Source organism: Falco naumanni, chromosome 5 (assembly GCF_017639655.2).
Source record: "Falco naumanni isolate bFalNau1 chromosome 5, bFalNau1.pat, whole genome shotgun sequence".
NCBI lineage: Eukaryota > Metazoa > Chordata > Aves > Falconiformes > Falconidae > Falco > Falco naumanni.
Genome location: NC_054058.1, coordinates 57,767,095 through 57,788,493, shown reverse-complemented (window position 1 = coordinate 57,788,493; position 21,399 = coordinate 57,767,095).

The following is a 21,399-nucleotide window of genomic DNA, read 5'->3' as shown; positions in this document are numbered from 1 at the left end:
AAGTTAAGCGGAGCCAGCATCTTTCAGATAAGAGCTTGTCACAGGATCCCCACAATACGTCAAGAAGTATTTTAATTTAACATGAGAAGTGGTAGAGTGCTGGAACGGGTCCTGCTGTGATAGCATTATCAGATCACAGCCAAACTTTGAGGCTCTGAGTGCACAGGATCTGCTTAGCTGGGTTGTGACTGTGTGACTGTCAGGTTTGTCAGGGTTGCTGCCTGCATGGGTTGCTGCCTCCATCTGCAGAGTGGCTCTGGGAGAGCCAGCAGTGCTGGTCCTCTTGCCCCAGCCTGGGTGCTCCTGCCCCAGCACCACTGCTCCTGCCTCAGCCTGGATACCTGCATTGGACCAGCTTTAGGAAGGAGCTGTCAGGATTGCAGGAGAGGCAGCCGCCTAACTACCCTTTTCCTGCTAGAAAGAGGTCCTTGTTCCTGCTGCCCAACACTCTGCCTGCTGTGGTAGAGGGGAGGAGGAATAGAGCACCCAGACTTGGTGCGGGGCCTGCTCAGTCTCGGCTCAGGTTAGCAGCTTAGAAAAGATGCTGCTTTGAGAGCACAGCTCAGGTGAGGAGGGCATGAGCACACACCCCCTGAGCTACTCACGCTCCCTAGTAGCAAGGGCGAGAAACAGCCCAGAATTCACCTCAGCCTTAGGGCAGGGGTAAGATTCAGCTCCAAACTGAGCGCTGAATCCATGATCTACATGCAGGTGTCTAAATGTGAGACAGATTTTTAAGTGTCTGGTGTGGTCAGTGGAGATACAATCTATACAGCAAAGGGAAACCAGAGGGCAGTTCAGCCCACTACAGGTTAGCTGTATTGTAGGGTGAACTCAGTTGCTCTCTGGTCTCTACTGTGTTGACCAGATCTCTGCAACTGTACTGGAAGCTTAGACATATTGCTCCCACTTAGGTACCTACTTCTGACATATTTTTCTTTAAACTGTATCCTGTTCCAGGTGTCTGTGTTTGGTCAGGAGCAGCAAGTCCTGTAAGTGCCTGCTCCCCTCCACTGTCTTCAAAGGTAGGCAGCAGATGGCTGCTTGGTGGCACAAGCCATCACAACAGCTTCCCTGCCCTGCAAGGAGAGACGGAGTAGCGACAGCTCCTGGGAAAGGTCCTGCTGGGGCTGAGGGTGCCAGCTGCGCTTGGATGAGGGAAGTAGCAGTCTTCGCTGGACTGTCTCTGGCTCAGGCTTCTAAATCCTAACAAATGGCTTCTAGCTCCTTCTGGATATACTTGTTTTCTGAGTGTATGGGTTTCCCTTATGCAAACCGGAGAGCCAGATTGGTTTAGTTCATTATGGTCTCTTCTAGAGTTAGTCCCTAACTCACTCAACAGTTCAAAGAGGAATAGACAGGCTTGAGATGTCTAAATCCAAATCGCTGTTCTGCAGATGTTGAGCAGTGCCTAAGCTCTTGAGAAGGCCAGACGAGACCCCAGAATAATGCCTAGCCTTGTCGCTTTACAAAGAGTTGACTCTGATAAAAATTGGTACCTTAGTTGCAGGCACTGGATTAAGACCATGAACAGTGAGTGCAGGTAGGCGCAGCACGAGGAAGGCATGCTGGCCCTCTGACTTCCTGAGTGAGCTTCTATTTAGAGAACATAGATTAGCAGGACTGAAGGTGGCTCTCTCTGTATTTCCTAGATTCAACACTGAATAAACAGCTGTTTTACCATGTACAATCTGCTCTGAGGAACCTAACTCTCACAGGTCATCTGTAAGGACTGCCTTGATGCATTTCAGAGCCAGGAGGTGGAAAAGTCAGGACACAGAAAGGTCAAGTGAGATGATAAAGGTGCCACCAGCCAAGTTCCTTTGTGAAGGTGGCACTTGCCTATCGCTCTGCAGCCAAACTCTCATAAGGGTTAATATATCTTGAGTTTAAACTGCTGCTCCAGCCTCAGCCTGAGAATACCTTCCTGTCCAAACCGCTTGGTACTGCTGTGCATTGTTTAAACAGCTGCAGAGCTCCACTCCCGAGGGACCTGCAGGCTTGCACTGGGTGAAGTCTTGTATACAGAAGCACAGTTTTGTGTACTTCTTTAGAATCCGCCTGGGTAAAAAGTAGTCTATAAACAGAAGATCATCATAGCTGCGAGGTGAGGATTACATGTCTAAGCCTCATTAGCTCTATGGCCAAGATAGATTTTACCTGTTTTTTGTAGTACTACCTAAACGGAAACCACCAAGACTGAGGCAAAGCATCTGTGAAAGACAGCCATTTAAACTGCTCTGTTCTGACCAAGGCTTCAGATTCTGCAAATGTGTCTGTTTTCTCCTGAACTGACTAAGAGAGATGATCCAACCTATATCAGGTTGGGTAAGGCCCATGGGCAAACACAAATTAACAGAAATGATGCTGCATCTATTTCTAGTGCATGAGGTTGTTAGACACATAAGAAAAATTATCGACAACTCAACACTGTGAATTCAGTGGCTATAACAATAGATGCAATAAAAGCCCATCCTTGCAGTAAAAAACCTTTTCAGGCTACCCTTCGGGACTCTGGGTCAGGAGTTCCCCATCTCTCTTCCTCTGCTCCCACTGTGGTACAATTCCTACTGCAGGAGCACGAGGCTGTAGCTGGGGCTACTCCTGGGGTGATGCAGCAGGAGAGATTCGTCTTCCCAGAGCCTGTAACTCTGGGCTATCACACACAAACGTCCTGTAGAGACTGTTTGGCAAACTGCTGGGAAGGCACAAGAACCATGGAGTCGTTTAGCAGAAATTTCTGTGTTTGACATGTCAGGGGGATAACTGAAGTACAGCAGAGGTGTCAGTTTTTATTTTCTATGAAAGTGTTTTGTATCTCTTTAAAGACTCTAAAGTAAATAAACTGAACAGTGCTTGAGTAGCCTAATGTAATTGTTACTGTGCCAGTTATTTAGAAATCTTCTTGTACTTAATACATTTCAGAGCTGAGCAGGGAAAGCCTATTCTAGCACTGTGGCATGGATATAAAATTTTAATGTATAAACTACTAATGCAACAGAATCAAGTATATGTGTAGTAAGGGCAATTTAAATTCTATATATGTTATCAAGTGAAAATAATTATTGAACCCTATCGAGTGTACATTTCTGCAGTTGCCTTATGATGACAAGCTATAGAAAATGCAAGGTTTGCCTTCCATCTCATCATTTTCCAGGCATTTTAACCTGTGAATCTCTGCTTGGTGAGCAGAATCTGGGCTGGAACAAGGGTTTGAGCCCCAGACCTCCTCATCTTAGGAGACTACTCCAAGAACTAGGCTTTTGTCTGTTTGGTGGTGGTCCTCTGCCCATAGTTTTCAGCAGAAATTCCATCCATTAGCAGAGAACACTTTCCCAATCATTATTTCACTGAAGCTGGCACACACTCTGAAAAGCTTTATTTTCAGTGAGTCAGCACTTTCCAAGTAAAATCCATTTTGTCAGAAAATAGGCTACTAGATTTCACCCTCTGCTAGCTCCACACACCCCCTGTAAGGAAAAAATCCCAGCTGAGAAGGATATTTCAGCTGTGGTGGGTGAAGTCTGACAGGTGATATACCTGGTCTTTTGCATTCCCTGCTACAGATGCATCTGACTGGCTACTCTGGCTTCCCTCTGCTTTCCCAGCCAGCGTCCTGATCCCCGCTTCCTATGGATGTGATTGAGAAAAGAGGCCTCCAAAAGCACCAGTGTTTGATTAACAGCATAATACATGAGGGTGCACTGAGAGGGGTGAAACAGGGAATAATCCTGCACAACAAATTAGGCATGAACTTAAAATGAGAACTGTGCTGCTGTTAAAACAATGATTTCTGTATAGTAATGAGTGCCACAGGTGGGATCAGGGTCTTACCAATGTTTAGCACATAGCCACTCCATTGTTAGAGTGTTTTGGTGTTTTTTTAAAGTAAAATAAAATAATATGCATGTGTTTATATATGTATATTTCAATACAAATAGGAACAAAAGCAGGAATTAGAAGGACAATTGCATGTGATCAACTGAAACAGGTTAATAGATGTTAAGATACATAGCTTAGAAAAGGCATTTAGAAAGAGGGAGGAAAAATCCTTAAACGTGTGAATAGTGAAGTAATGCTACCAGAGAGGAGTAATTACTTCAGCAGGTTGTGAGTGGGAATAATAAGGAAAGAGCTGCAAATTAAAGGAGATAAAATTAACAGCAGGAAATATCAGAAACATGACAGGACTGAACAACTTGTCTCATACATGTGAAAATCAGGCAAAATGAGACCAGATAAAATCTGAGTAGCCCAGGTCTTGGTGGTGTGCCTTTTTTCTTCTCTGAAGATAAGGATAAAATTCCCAGCAGTTTCAGTAGGAGCTGGTTTGTGCTGTCCCAAAGGGTTAACCATAGCTCAGCTCTGGGGGTGGAAAGTACTTCCCAGCAGTGGGACTGAAGGAGACTGGGGAAAGGCCTGAGTGGCAGAAAGGTGGTGCTGTACCACCTTCCCTCTTCCTCCTCTTCTCTCCCTCCAAAACGAGGATTAAACACCAAAGAAAAATTCTGTAACCTTAACAATCTTTTATCTTAATTTAAAGACTAATCATACACAACCTATACGTTGGGTTAAATCAGGCTGCTGTCCACAAGCTACTCTGCCTTATTCTGAGTGGTATGAAACATGAGGAGCAGGAGTTGATACTTATAACCTTACAATAAATTATTCTGATCAAGAGCGGCCTGATAGCAATGCACGTGTATTCATTCCTTATAATCTGTCTTGAAGCCCATTTACATAATCAGTTAACTGAGAAATGCAATGTGGTTATATTATCCTACTGCGTTCATTCATAAGTATTTTGCCTTAATCAGGGTGAAAAGTTCAGCTGACACCACATTTCCAACCGTAATCGTACCTTCTCCTCATCTCACAAGGCCTCTTTACTTTCACCAGAGAAGACCGCTAAATACATTGGCATTCTTTGTACATGGCACTAGTTCCCCTAGTTTCTGGGATATAAAATCTCAGATCTTGAAAGTTCTGCTTAAATACATTTCCTAAGTTCAGTTTGGGAGGGAAAGAAAATTACTGAGCTCTGTTAAAAAAAAAAAAAAGAAAGAAAAAAGTTGGTAATCTGGGGTCTGAGCTAGAAGTTAAAGAAATATTTATATTTTAGATATGTGTGAGCTTTTATGGAATTTCATGGCAGGGATATTTCAGCAGAATGCTCCTGCTCTGCACATTCAAGGAGCATGTAATGGGATACCACATAAATGAATGGAAAAAAGTCATCATAGAGCTTTGAGAGGGAAATAAAGCCATTTTACTGCCCATTTGTGCAGCATGAAGCAACACCACGTCTAGTTTGACCCTTTAGTGTTGCTAACAAGGGTCATTTAGTTTAATAAAAATATCATTATCTTTTACTTCAACTACAACTCTAAGCCATTATTAGAGCTGGGCAGAAGGAAATTCCATTGCATGTAGTACTTTGCCATTTCAAAATAGACTTTACTCTGATTTGGCAATGAAAATAAAATAAATGTGAACTTTCTCAAAAAGAAGGAATTGAGGGTTGGCCAGAAGGTCTTGAAGCTGTTGGTCCCACCTGGCTGGAGGCTGACGAGCCAAAGCAGAAGGCGGTAGAAATGCTACAGTTCTCCTGTAATCATTTTTGGTTTGCAAACCCATGCTTAGCTTTCTGTGTGTGTTTAAGTACCACTGACTTTACTGGGATTAAGCTCATGTTTAAGTTTGAATGGGGATGAATCCAAGAGAGTTCATAAATCCTCCTCTGCGAACTAGGAGGCTGATGGCTGGAAGCCAGCACAGCTGTACTGGTGGTGCTCCCCAAGTACGCGTAAGGACATGCTAGACCTGCCAACTGAGAAAAACACAGGTTCCTTCGGCTTGAAAAGGTTCAGCTGGAGTTTAGAAACTCCACCTCACCATTGTACACTCCTACAAAACAGAAGAGATGCAGTGATGCTGCGTGCTGGGCAAGGGAGCTACTTCTAAATGTAGGAGAATTTTGCACATAACCCAGTTTTGGATAATGAAGTTTGTTTAGGAGGGAGCTAAGAGTCTGTGCTATACCGTCTCTGTGTTTCTCTGTATTTGAAGACCTATCAATTGCATATGAGGTGCTAACATAAAAGAGGGGGGAAAAGAGAGAGATAGTATCTTAGTATGACCTTTTCCCATCTTTCATCAACACTGAGCAAGTTATCTCTTTAATCTGCTCAGTCTGTGTTGGCTGAAGGCCTGGGAACCAAAGCCTTCACTGGCAGCTCCACAGCACTACTTCACTACCATCTTGGCTGAGTCAAACTCATTTTTATTAGCAACTAATTTATTGCATAACATAGGCAGCAAGAGGACATTTCAAAAACAATACAAGTTTTCAAGACTTATGATCTACTAAAGACAGCAAAAATGCTTTATATATAAACTACGTATACAAAGAGATCTGAATTGTCTTGAGGTTGAGGCACAATATGCGTGGTCCTCTATAACAGCTACTTCTTTATCTGAGTTTACTAAAGTGATCAAGAAGCAATAGATTTTTTGTTTACATATTATTAAAATCAAAATCATACCATGCATCAGGTTGTGAAAATACTTTTATGATAGTGTTTACAACTATAATGGTCAGGAGTTTCCTTTGATTTAATATTAACGTATGATATGTTTTAAAACCTATTAAAAGAATGCTATTACATTAAAACATGGAAAAGTAAAGGCTGAATATTAAATAAAACTTAAATGTGAAGAAATTCTTGTCAGTCTTTGTGAATGCACAACATACAAAGCCTTATGAGCCTCCTAAGAAGAGGTGGAAAAACATTTCCTACACTTACTTCCTTATAAAAGCAGAAGGTATATAGCAGACCAATTAAAACTAGAGTTTGAATTAACTAAATCTATTTACAGATTTCTGCTGATAAATATTGTTGTTCAAAACTATAGGTAAACATAGCAGTGTATTTTTAAAAGATTTTTTTTCTATTTCTTGTACTAAATTTGTGTAGTAGTAGTAGTATTGTTATCTGCATTTCAAAAACTGTTCCTCACAATCCTGAAGCATAATTTTCTTTTCATTTCAGTGAGTAAACTAAAGAACCTGATGTACACGACAGCTTTTAGGTTTGCTGCTGGAATTACTTTAGATGAAAAGCTGGACTTTGCATTGAATTATATTCTACATGAGCAATGCAAGGGAAAAATGTGCTTTTCATTGATAAAACATGTCCAAATCGAATAGTCTGGGGAGTGTTGATCGAAACTTGAACACTTCAGTTAGTTAAAATAAGCTGAGATAGTGGATTAGGAGAGAAGTAGTGTGAATACCTCTGACTTCTCCTTGCTACGGCTGGCTTCCCCAGCTGAGCCATGTTCCTGCCTTGCACTGCAGCCAGGGCAACTTGCAAGATACAACCCAGTTGGACAAGGGTGGGACCATCCTGCATCCTTGGAGATGTAGTCTCACAGAGGAGGTGAAATCACACAGCTTTTGGAATATTCTTGGAGGAGGGGAATGCCACAGGAAGTGGGCTATCTTACCTTCCCATCACCTAAAAGAGACAACCAACCTGGCACAAATATCTGCACTTCAGCCAAATAGCGTTCTAGGTATATGCAAGAACCTTTATTGTTTCTTGCCCCTCTATCAGTAAAATGTTGCAACTCATAGCTTTTATTTCTCTAGAAATGTTGTCTTGCAAATTGGGTGATTAGATCAAATACAAAGCTCTTAGCACAGAGGTCCTCAAACTTTTTAACCAGGGGGCCGGCGCACAGATGCAGTGGCAGGCAGCCATCTGCGGCTGCTTGGTTCCCCCCCCAACCCCCGGCACGGGGGTCTGTAAATACCGGGGGCCGGACTGAGGACCCTGGGGGGCCGTATCTGGCCCGCGGGCCGTAGTTTGAGGACCCCTGTCTTAGCAGTTCAGTGCTGTCACTGCTTTCTTGGGTATATCCCTCATGCAAACTTCAATAGTTTCAAGTGTTATTGCTAAAGGATATATATATAACCAAAGATATCCGTGCAGTTGATAAAATGTCAGTATAGCAGAACCTTACACGCATGTTTTATCTAATCTGTTTCTCAAAAAAATCTTTACAAATCTCTAACAGCCAGAGCTACAAAAGCCCAGTTTCCAATCACTTCATTCATACAGTTGACTAAATTTTTTAATGGGTTATATGTGGCACAAGCTTATACATTTTTATACACCAGGGAATCCATATCGACTACGAGTAGTCAGAAAACAAGGATCCTTTTTTCTATATATGACAGCATATTCTCATACATTTTGAAACTTTTATTTTAATATCAGATTAGACTAAAACTGGCTTGACCATCATAGGGAAGGAAATGCAGAGGACTGTCCAAGTAGATGAACCTCGCCTGCTTCAGAAATCAGTTAAAATGGGTCCACGCCCTTATCAAAGGGATGGGTAAATTTGATATTTCAATTAGCATGATTGATAGAGCTTTTCTGGTACAGTAATTTAATTCTCATAACCTCATAATTTTTTTCACCTTGCAAAATATTCACTTGTCATCCCACTTTACTGGAACCTTTTGAAAGGAAAAAAAAAGAGACACACAATATTGAAAAGCCAAGTCTGCCTTTGTCAAAAGCGCCAATGATTTGTAGTGCTGGGAAGTCCTGTGTGGCTGAGGTCTCAAGTGAATTGAACCCTGGAAGTATGGCTGTATTTTAGTGCTGAGCCATCAGGTGTGAATATTTCCCTGGCTGAAAGAACCCTCATTTGTTACTACTGGCTAGACGTGCTGACCATAAATCTGAAGTAAGTAAAGACACTGGGCTGAATTGGCATCTCAAAATACTTAGGCTTGCAAAATCCCCAAGTACTCTGTGTGCCCTGAAATGTTGATGCCTGTCTGACTGGAACCAATAACCTTCCATGACTGCTTTTTGACATAGGCAACTGTGTGCAGAATAGGAGGCCAAGCATCTGAGGAGCAATTTATTCTGCTCTCTGCAGCTATAGTTGCTTCAGAGCTTGAATTAGCACTTTTCTTCCATGATGAAACCAAAGTGTTTTATAAATCAGACAAGTATTCTGTGAAAATGTGATTGATGAGGTTCTCCAGTTCAGGAGCATATCAGGGAGACAAAAACATTTACCTGGAAGGAGGGACGCTCAAAGTAAACTTCTTCACTGCCTGGTTCCTTGTGGAGAGCTGAGTTTGGCTCTTTTTTTGTCCAAGGTGAGAAACTAATCTTAGAATCATAGACATTTTTTTAGGCTGGAAAAGACCTTTAAGATCATCAAGTCCAACCATTAACCTAGCACTGCCAAGTCTACCACTAAACCATGTCCCCAAGTGCCACATCTACACGTCTTTTAAATACCTCCAGGGGTGGTGACTCAACCACTTCCCCGGGCAGCCTGTGCCAATGCCTGACAGCCCTTTTGGTGAAGAAATTTTTCCTAACATCCAGTCTAAACCTCTCCTGGTGCAACTTGAGGCCATTTCCTTTTGTCCTATTGTTTATTAATTCTGTAGGTTATAGACAATATTCCAGCTGGTCTCCTGAAATAGTTGTTTGGGGTTTTTTTTCTACATCCTACTTTAGAAGTAGATGTATTGATTTTGGCTGAAATGGTGTTAATTTGCCCCATAGCAGCCCCCACAGCGAGCGCTGTGCTTGCGTTGGTAGCTGGAAAGGTGCTGATAACACACCAGTGGTTTGGTTACTGCTGAGCAGCGCTGGCACAGCATCAGGGCTGTCTGCCCAACCTTCCCCTGTCCCCATCACCAGTAGCCTGGAGGTGGGCAAGGTCCTAGGAGGGGACATACAGGACAGCTGAGCCAAACCGACCAAAGGGATATTCCCTACCATACAATGTCTTTTCAGCAACAGAAGCTAAGGGAAAGGAGAAGGAAGGAGGTTATTGATGATTTATGATTGTCTTCCAGGGCAACAGCTACACATACTGAAGCCCTGATTCCTGGGAAGTGCATGGACATTGCCTGCTGATGGGAAGTACAGAATAAAATCTTTTGTTTCCCCTTGCTTCCATGCATGACCTTTGCTTTTGCTTTATTAAACTGCCTTTATCCTGACCCATGAGGATTTTTTTCCATCTTACTTTCACTGCCCCTGTTCTGCTGAGAGGGGGAGTGATAGAACAGCTTGGAGTGCAGCTGGCATTCATCCAAGGTCAACCCATCACAGGAGGTATTGGTTTTGTTCATATTAGAACAGGCTTTGAAGCCTCAGTATATTTCATGAGCTGGAATTACTATTTTTCAGCCAGCTCTAATGTGACCTTTGATTTCTACCATGCCCAAGGGTAGTTATTGTGGTACTGTTTGATACATTTCTGGTAAATCCCCAGGAAGGTCTAATGGGGAGGAGATAAAAGTAGCTGCAGAGGTAGTCATGCTCTCTTTATTCTAATATCTTCTTCAGAACTAGATCAAGATTGCAGCTATGATACTAATTCTGACCATAGGAAACAGAAAAATATATATTTAACCAAATGAGGAAAACAGAAAATATTTACTTATCTAATAATGCAAATAAAAGGATATAATAATACAGTATTTCAGTTTTTTCTATGTCAGTGGGTGGTCACCAGGGCTGGCTGATAAAACTTTAGTACTACTATAGTAGAGGACAAATAAATTAAAGAGGTCTAAAACAAAGGTGAAGAGTTCACTGAAGACCTGACTGAACCAGGAGCTCAACATCAACCTGCCAAACCCCAGTGACTTGGATACTACCACTGTGTACTCAGCTGCTTAAGGAAAGGCTCAAGGAAGTTGACATCTACAAAGTAGTTTAGCACATACCACAGATCTTTCTGCATCCTGTGGTCAGTGACTAAGCTTCTCAGACAATATCCAGGAAACTGCTCACCTCAAAAAAGCATCTAAAACTCTATATCCGTTTAAAATGACTGCATGGAATAATGTTTTACTCTGTTACTTATTCTACTGAGTATCACATCGTCGTGGTTTGTGATAGGGATGCTACTTCATGTCCTGTTTCCATCAACAGTCATTAATGCATCCGTTAGGACCTCCAAACTACAAATTGCCAGCCAAGACCTCAGTCACAGACAGTCTATTCATCGACATTAACTGGAAAACAGTAGTGCTCTATTGGCAGAAGAATTTTTTAAGATTAATTTCAAACCTTTCAATGATGCATGACCTCGTCATCTTCATTTTATGTGAACAGACATTGGGCATTGTTGTGGTTCAACCTGGGCTGGTAATGGTGCCACGCAGCCTCTCACTCCCTTACCCTTACCCAGAGGGGTGGGGAGGAGAATCGGAAAGGAATGTAAAACTCAAGGGCTGAGATTAGAACAATTTAATAATTGAAATAAAATAAAAATGAAATAATAACAATAACAATAACAATAATAATAATAATAATAATAATGACAGTTATAATGAAAAGGAGGGAAAGGGGGAGAGGAATGAATTCCAAAGGGAAGGGAGAAAAGAAGTGATGCACAATACAACTGCTCACCACCTGCTGACCGATGCCCAGCCGGTCCCTGAACAATGATCGTCAGGCCCCAGCCAACTCCCCCAAGCTTATATACCCAGCATGACGCCCCATGGTATGGAATACCTCTTTGGCCAGTTCAGGTCAGCTGTCCTGGCTGTGTCCCCTACCAGTTCCTTGTACCCCTCCAGCCCTCTCGCTGGCAGGGCCTGAGAAACTGAATCCGTGACTGAGTATAAACATCACCCAGCAACAACCAAACCCATCAGTGTGCCGCCAGCACTGTTCTCACACCAAAGCCAAAAGACAGCACTGCACCAGCTGCTAAGAAGAAAATTAATTCTATCCCAGCTGAAACCAGCACAGGCATAAAGGGAAAGGAACAGTAAACAGGACCACAGCCATAAAGGATACAATTTTGGGACCTTCTTCCTTGAAACAGAACTATCAGTTAGACACTGTACAGTGTTCCTGGTCCACCACAGAGGTGTCACAGCCACGTTGCTGTTACTCGTTTTACCAGCATCTGTTTTGAAACTATTGCAAATCTTTCTCTCTCTCCCCCTTCCCCTACCCTGAAGTCATGAACTTCTGCTGTTTCATTTAAACCGAAAGAAAATATTTCGCATTATGTGTACTAAATGAGATAGAGGCTGCAGTAGCAGTAGCAGCATTCATGCACAGGGTAGTTTAGATAAATAAAAGGGTAATTTTTTCATACAAAAATAAGTAATAAATTGCCTTTTTGCTTAGTGACCCTTTCTAAAAATCTTCACTAGTTGTATTAAATATACCTTCTTCAACTAATTATTCCCGGCTGAGTGACGAAAACTGCTAGAAAAACATTGGTTTCATCTTATTGGATTGTTAAATGTAAAAAGCTAAATTATATTTTATTCTAGACAAAACTATGGATCTCAGCATGCATTGCTTATCTTTCATTGCATACTGGATTCCTTTTGCTACATAGTCTATACACACTGAAATTTAATTCCTTAAGAATTCGTGCAACTCCCTAAATGATTACAGAAAAATGCTGTTTATGCCTTTGGTATTTTTCCTGCAAATGGAAAAAGTAGAAAATATAAGTTAGACCTTGAGGCATTTCATTTCTATTATCAAGTCCCCTGTGATCTCTTTAGAGAGGGATAATTTTGGAAAATTAAGGTCTGAGCAGTATTTTAGCACAAGATTTCTTTCTGCAGATGCAAAGCATTGTTAAAATGGCTTTGTAATGTTTGTTGGAGAGAGATATATATGTGCGTGGAATGAAAATTATTCTTTCTTTCTCACTACCTGATTCAAAAATACCTAAATATCTGCAATCTGGAATGTATACCTGTAGCCTAAATTGTTCATCTACTCTCCCTCCATAGCTGACAAAAAAGTGTGTCTCCCGAGGGCAGGTCATTCCACCTCACAGCCATCTGTCTTTGGATGGGATGAATTACTGTTTGGAAATATTTCTGCACTATCAAGGAAGGAGCCTGTGTGATGATCTTAGACTCCACACTCAAACTTTTCAATATTTAAAATTAGGAGAGCTAAGTCTCACTCACAGACAATATGCTACTTGGCTAACTGGGATAGGCCTTGTCCTGCCAAATCTTAGACATCGAGTCACTCACATCTGGCAAAATCCCTGGATGCCTCCCACGTTGAGGCACAGTTCCTTCGTTCTGCAATGGCCATGTAAAACAGATTGGAGGAGCTGTCTAATTCCATACTTCCATACAGGTGACTTTTTCTGGAAACCGCTGTACAAGCTTCCCTGAAAGGCTGTGATATCTCCATCCTTGGGATGTTTCCAAGACAAAACCAGTGCTGACCTGATCCAGTGCTGCTGATGGTCCTGAACTAGAAGACTCCCTGTAGACTGCTTCCAGTCTACATTTCTGCCATAGTTTTTTTCTTCCCTGTTTGTGACAAAGCAAGTCCAGATAATGAGCTTTGACACAGGTATTGATGATTAGGTGGGATGAATGTAAACCCTGGTCTTAGGCTGCTTCTGTACACAGTTTGCCCTGTTTTGATTACAGGGAGGTGCTCCTGGTGGTCTATGTGAAGCAGAAAAAATCTTCAGTAGCAATAAATACTAATTCATGGTTAAGTGTGTTAATACCTAAATCTAGAAATGTTAAGGGGTATCTCTAGTTTAACTGGTTTAGGGCAAACTGAGACAGACATTTAAATGAGATAGTATCAATTCTTTAAAGTGAATATCTACATGTTTGGATTACTATAATGGAAGCTTAAGTAGATTAAACTAGATATCTAACATGTAAATAGCTAAATATGAGTTAAGGATGGAATATAGCTGGGAAGTCAGCTTTTTTCTAAAGAATTTTCTGCCTCCTTTTCTTGCCTTTTTTCATTACCAGGGAAGCAGAAACTGCATTGTATATACAGCTGTTTGAAAGAAAAGAAGACACAATTCTTGAAGAGTTTTATCTGCTCTTTTTACTGTGGAAAAAAAAAAAAGGTTTAGAATTTCCCTTTTTACTTTTCTTTATAATTTAAGCCTTTCACCATGTACAGGTTTCTTTCACTTTATTTGTTTCACAATAAATTGAAGTATTTTAAGTTCCCTTTGGAAACAGGAACATTTCAGACAAGCTAAATCTTTCTTTCCCTCCAACACTTTTCGTAGTAACCAAAACACTGTATGTGATCTTATTGAATAGGAATATGGGTTTGGAATGTGCTCTCACATAGTGAAAGTATCCAGAAGAGGAGACAGAGAACAAGAAATTTTTAAGGAATAGGATGGCACTAGAATCTTAGGCTGCAGTAGAGGAGAGCATCAATGACAGTGAAAAGACTGCTGTGCATCACTGCAGTAATGTTACTATTTTTGGACCATTACACATTAGCTATCTAACAGAGATATCAGCATCTGTTCTTCAAAGATTAGATCAATTTAACATTTCAAATACATATAATTATTTGTGGAAGAGGGTGGTTGTGCTGTTTTTTTCAATTTGTGGGTTTAGCACTTCTGTTATTTCTCACTCTGACTCCTTTCCTGCACTGAAGTACAGCAGAAATCTTACTTTAGGGATATGTGCTATCAGCCACCGTATTACCTGACCCTTTTCCATGTAACTTAGAGGGCAGCAGTGACCTCCTTGATAGACCTTATGGAGGTTCTGGCTCTTCTCCTTTTTCTGTTCTAGGAAACTGTTTGCCCTGAGATTGGGGAAACTGTTTGGGGGAAGAATGAGAAATGTTCTGGTTATGATAAAAGGTATTCTAACAAATAAAAGGGGCTGACAAAATTTCTGAAGTGTGGTTAGACTCTAGATTCATTTAATCTCCTCTGAAGTTTCATTCCATGTTTTCTTTCCACAACTGCACATAAGGGACTAGATCCTCAGCTATTTTAAGTCAACACAGCATCACTGACATCAGCTGTCTGTTAGCCAGGACAATCTGGGTGTTACAACACGCTGGCACACATAAACCCAGGCAGTGCAACAGTTTCCAGTCCTGAACTGGCTTGCACAGAACCAGTTTAAGTGTCCCTGCACTGGACTCCCCTGTGTATTTGGTATTACTTCAGGTGCTGAGGCATGTGAACAAGTGAGACTTTGTGAGAGCTGAAGCAGTCTGGTCATTGCTTTGCCCAAGCTACCAAAGCTTTCCAGACGTGGATGTGCTAAAGACAGCAGAGGCACTGGGGCAGCAGCCCAGTGAAGTCCATCAGGGACAATACTGGCCAATATAAACTGGAGATGTGAGCAGAGTTTGCTTGCTTTCCAGAAGTGGGGAGCCTTTTTGAGGGTCAGATCAGTGATACAGGCTTAACATCCAGCTGTGATACTCGGCTGCCAAAACCCTGCCAGGCACTAGATTGATTCTGTGGAACAAGCTCAAAAGTGTCTTTAATAAGGACACAGGATATCCCAAAACCTATTTACCTATCTACACTATCTATACAATCTGTTAATATATAATGGATATGAATATACATATATTCCGATACAATTCACCTGTTGGTTTCCAAGAGCTACAGGTCCACTCCAAAGGCAAAGGCTTTGGCTAACATTATGTTCACCTTCTTCTTTGGTATTGGAGTTAATGTAATCTTTCCTTTCATAAATAGAAGTTAATATTTAACACCCTTGAGAAAATACTTTTCATATTTCTTACTGAAAGCTTTGCAGAAGAGGATAGAACAGACATTTAAAGAACCAGTTGCCTAAACATAGGTGTCTCGTGTACATTTAGATCCCTAAGGAGTAGCCTGCAGGTGACTATGGATCTTCTACAGGTACTGAGCCCCTCGTGATTGTGCTACAGCAACCCAGATGGCACTAGGTCTGCTTTAGGTCAGCTGAACTGAGTCCTGAGGCAACTCACTGAATCTGTGTTGGACTTGCTGGGCTAGAGCTTCTGCAAGCAGTGCTCAGAGGAGGCAACCCACCAGAGTCCAATGATTCCTGAACGGAACTGGCAGCCACGACACATTCGCTATGTTTGGAGAGGCCCAAATGTTTAGGAAGAAATTGATCAGTCAGGCCATGGGTAGTGAACAACACGGACAAACAAGAATGTGAACGTGGCTGACGCTGCCTGTTAAACTGAGAGTAGGGAAGAAACACATTGTTTATGGAAACATCGGGTAACGCCAAAACGAAGGTCTCTGATTTTCCCTTGATTTTTTTCTGGAAAACATATTAATCAACCTTGTTGTGCAGTCCTTCAACTTCTTGGAGGTGTCCCTCTCATGCCACTGTGGCTTACTGTTTCTGGGATGGGACACAGAGCGTCTGAAAAGGGAATAAAAAGAGGCTAAAAGGGATCACATGGATCCAAAAGGTGCTAGAAGTAACACTCAGCTAACGCAAAAACTGATTGCCTTTAATTTGAGAGAAATTCATATTTGTTTCCAAATCTATAGTACTTTTGGCATGTTAGCGAGTATTTGAATAAATGTAGCACTCTACATATAAAAATTGCAACCCAAAGGGATGCAGCAGTAGTTTAGCTCAGAAAAAACATACAGTTCTCTATTTCTCACTGATTTGGCAGAGAAGCCCTCCCATATCCTCAGAAGAAATGAAAACAGATGAAGTCCCGTGTAGTCCATTCTCTAGTAGGAAGCAGATCATACTTCTCACATCTGTTACCAACATGGCTGATCCGCTCTGTTCCCACCAGAGGGATAGTCAGGATATCAATGATTTGAGGTTTTGCCTTTTTAGGAGATATATTTCTCATCTTGTTATGTCTTTTGTTAATTTTACAGTAGTTTGATGTTATGAAGGAGCTCCTCCTTTTCTGTCAATAGTACGGAGTCACCCAATAAAAGTAACATAATACATCACCAGCCTGCATGCCTCAGGCGTTTGAATAGATTAATTCTGTCCTGGTAAAATTTAGCAATGCATCTTTACTTCCTGCTTTTCTGTGGACAGTCAGTCCAATGTTAATGTCAAAAGTAACCGCATATTATGGTGAGATATTAGGCTTAAAACAAATCAGATATTGTAAAGATCTGAAAGTACAATGTCATAATGCATTAGTTCTAGGAAAGTTTGTGGTTTTTTAAATTTTATGAGCTATAAATAAGTTGAAGGATGGAAACCACCTAAACTTTTATCCATTTGCCAACTTGCCAGTATGCAGCAAGGGGAGAGACAAACAGGTTGACAGGCCTCCATGTCTGAATGCCATACAGAAAGAAATGTGGGGATGAAATTGAAGGACAACAACACACATGTAGCTTCCACAAATAATTTTACACTGTAGAAACTGTGGCCTGAAACACTTCTGCAATGTAGAAGCCTTTGTCAAATCCAAAGATCTATCCCTTTGCAGTGAAAGTTTTGGAAGCATTAAGTACATTGAGTCTCCCAAATTTTAGAGACAGAAATTGCCAGAATAAGTCCATGTGACTTTTGTTCTTGTGAATCTCATATTCTAATAAAATCTCATTATTTGCTACTACTCCAATCAAAGGTTTACACCACAGAATAATATTTATTCATCACATGTAAGATAGTGAGTAGAAAAGACCTTGACAGGCTGGTGTAACAAAGTAGCCAATAATGAAATCTCATCACTTCTAGAAATTACTTCAGAAAATTCTTTTCTGAAGTTGCACAAAATAAATGCAGGAAAACTGGGCGCTCACTAAGAAGTAACTACAACCATAATTTTTGTTGTTTATCTGTGACATGGGTGAAGACTGAGGGAGTACCAGTGGAGCAACACAGTGAAGCAATGAGCAAGCTCAGAACGCTGAACATCAGCCATCCATTAAAGAAATACTGAAATCTTTATAATGCACATCTAAACAGAAGAATGTACAGGGTGAGAAGCCAGGGATACACCTGATAATTTTGCATTCATCTGAGAAATTGCAATGAGATGGATCAAAAATGCAAGAGTTTAAAGGGTAAAAGTCTGCCACTTTCTGCCCTGTAAGAATACTTGTTGAATATTTTAGGGTGAATTGTCAGTTAAAGGCTAAATTTGTCATAGAGTATCTTGGGGATCAAAGATGGAAAGCATGTTTCTGGTGGGTCCCTTGAAAAAATCAGTCTCTGAAAACAGTAGAAGATCCTATTTCTGCTCAAATAGGTGTCACAGGTATACACACCGTTAAACAGTATACACAGAAGCAGCAATTTGGACAGTTGGTAAGAAAATCACACCTTGGCTGTGAAAGTTACACAGACAAAAAAAGAAAGTGGGAGTAACTGCCACTGCACAATGATTTTCATGTAATTTGTTAGATTAATACACAGGGCTTGTTTCAGTTTTTATTAGTACAAAAAACACGTGTGTTCATATCAATGTAAAGAATCATTGGGGCTTTTGGTTCTGAATCAGGACATCACGTAAGCAATAAATGCTTTATTCTTCCAAGTGATTAAAAAAAAAAAAAAAAGCTGAGATCCTTTGTGTCTTCACATTTGGATGTCAAATGTATTTTTAATTATGATGTTCTTTCTACTATGGTTAGCATTGTTAGCAGATGTTTTTGCTCAAGAATCAAGACTATTGGAAACCACTATGTTTCTTAAACTAGCTGTGTTTTTCCTCAAAGAGAATTCTGATCTAATTGGCATGTGTATTAAAGGGATTTCCTGTTCTAAATATACTGATTTCCTCAACTGTTGTGACTATGTGTAACATATGTCTCCATAAGTAAAGTCTCCTCAATTACCAGTGTTCCAGAGTTTATGCTGTGCAAGCTCAAAGATCTCACAATTTTAAAATTTCATTCTTAACTTCTGAGTTCAGTGGGATTTAAGGGCACTTATGACCTTTCATGACATGTTCAATATGTTGCAGGATCAGGCCCTTAAGTATTGCCACAAGAAAGTATTCAGAATATGACTTTCTGGATTTTGTCATTCAGAATGTCATAGAATTGGCTCAACAATTGCAAGAAATTCCAAAACATCTGGAAGACATCACATTTCATACTGATGGTACCTACTAGACTCTAGGTGGAAAAACTCCAGACAGAGTATCTTTTTTTATTTTATTTTAATACTAGCCTTGTTGGAAAGAAGTTGATACACACATAGCTAAGTTCTTAAAAATGTGGAAAATCTCACCAGCTCTGAATAAGGGTTTAACAGAAGGATTTAGAAGAGTCTATTATGACAGCCTCGGGCATGTCATAAGTGGGTCAGATTGGATATAGCAGACCAGATAGAAGGTGAGAGAACCAAGATTTCCAGGAGAACTCAAGTTTTAACAAGAAGTATTAAGTGGAATATGAAATATTACATCCATATGCTAGAGAAACCACATGTCGAACAGAAGGAATGGTAGACTATCAAAGCAGTGACTTAAAATTTGTTGGGTTTGGCAAAGCAAGACATAATCAGTACAATAAACAGAACACTCAAATATTTAAATAACCTTGAAGAAATGTTGTAACTGCAAACAATATTTTCTTCTTGATTAAAAAAAAAGAAAGTGGCAGCAATTCTGTTAGGCAGTATCATGTTTTAGTTTTTTAAGATTTGAGAGTACCCAGAATTACTACATTTTGGTTTTATAGAAAATACTACTCTCTTGTGAAAACACTACCACTTGTTAAATATTGCATGAAAAATATCTACTTTTTGTGGGCAGTAAGTAAAAACAAGTACAGCATATGCAGCAGCAACTGCTGATGAGTGGAAGTGCTATGACTGTTACCTTACAGCATTATTTCATATAAAATATCATGCATTATTTACAGAATTGCCTCACTGTGCAACGCTGGAAGCTTTATCCATTATTTTAGAAATTCTGAGGACACCATATAATCTTCAAAACTCAGTTTTCTTTCAGCTGTTACAGTATGTCACACTAACCAATATACTACCTAGAGTCAGAAGTTTAAATCGATTCTCGTATTTTTGCTTTAATATAAACTAAAGAAAATGTCATTCATAGATTTCAGACAGATGTTACAAACTGCAAAACTTACTTCACAAGTTTCCACAATGTCTCCTCATTTATACTAACAGCATATGACTCTAGGAATTATTACTAGTATTTACAAGTGATATTATTCCTAACCCATAGGACAGCAGTCCTGTAAGCTGCAGCATGTAGGATATATCATACATCTCTGAAGCCAACAACTTCTTGAGATATATTATATATTGGAGATGTTCTTTTTTTTTTGGCTTGTGAGGAATCTAATGCTCAGGATGAAGCAATTTCTGTTTGCTGAAATTTACATGTGTTTTAGCTGCCTTTCTGTGTGCTAAGATAACAAATCACACATGAATCAGTCACCAGGAACACATCTATAAACAAAAAATGTCCAGCATACAGGTTTTTATTAATCATTCCCAGTAAATCACAGTGACAGTCTGAAAAAAGGACATGTTGATGGAATCGTAACATTTCTTCCAGTTTCACAGAGATGAGAGCACTGGGTCTCAACTCCAAAGGTCTAGAATGTCTCTGTTACACCACATCAGACAACAAGGTGTCCCCAACAGGAAGGTGTTGATTGCGCTCCAGACTTTGCTTTCAGCTAGAATATACACAGACACGCACTGTGAGCGATTTCATTTGGAATGGCCAGACTCCCTGGACTTCCTCACTCACATTGAAGTGGCATGTCCCTCAAGGAAAAGCTATGTGATCCCTGCTCAAAGATCCTTTCACGAAGCCACAAAGCCCAATTAATCTCTGAACATTAGGGTTCATGGTAGACTGAAGTGCCTGAAATACATCTGATGTGATTTATAAGAAACTTGGACAATAAAAAATATTTTTCTCAGACACTGTATCAAAGCATTTTATTATGAAGTAGTCCCATCACGCACAGTAACCTTTTGTGCACTTGTTCTTGAGTGGGGGTTATTCAGTGAAGCGGTAGAGAGTTATCCACGCGGTTATATTTGAAAGGAGAGGGGACAGATGCAGGGTGGATTCTCAAGGCAGGATTTCATTGTGAAAACAGGGCTCCATACAAGTCTTAGGCATTCAGATGTGACCTGCAGGACTAGCCATACTAACAGGGAGGCTGAGTACGTTCGAGCAACAGTGTGGTAGGATGCTTGCACCTCCTCCTGCTTAAACTGAATGTTGGCAGTCTGTAACTCTAACACCCTTTGTGATGGTTGCCCCAGTCACCTACACTATGCAATTAAAGAATGACATTTTGGAGCAATTTTCTACTGCAGTAGATATGCAATCTTTTCAACAAACTTAGATGTTTTACTGTTCCCTTTTCCCCACCAACTTCCAGGCAGAAACCACGTTGGCACTCCCTGCTAGGGCTTCATCTGTATTTTCAACCCACAAGGGTGCATCAGCAAATGCTCAGTGGGAAGAGGTCTGCTCTGCCCCATTCCTCATCCCAGGGACACAGGGCATCCCTCCTCCCTCACAAGAAAAAGGCAGAGGAAGAGAGAGATTACTGCATTTAAATATAGGCATGTGAGAAGGAAATCAAGAGGTGGAAGAGTTGCATCTCTAATCC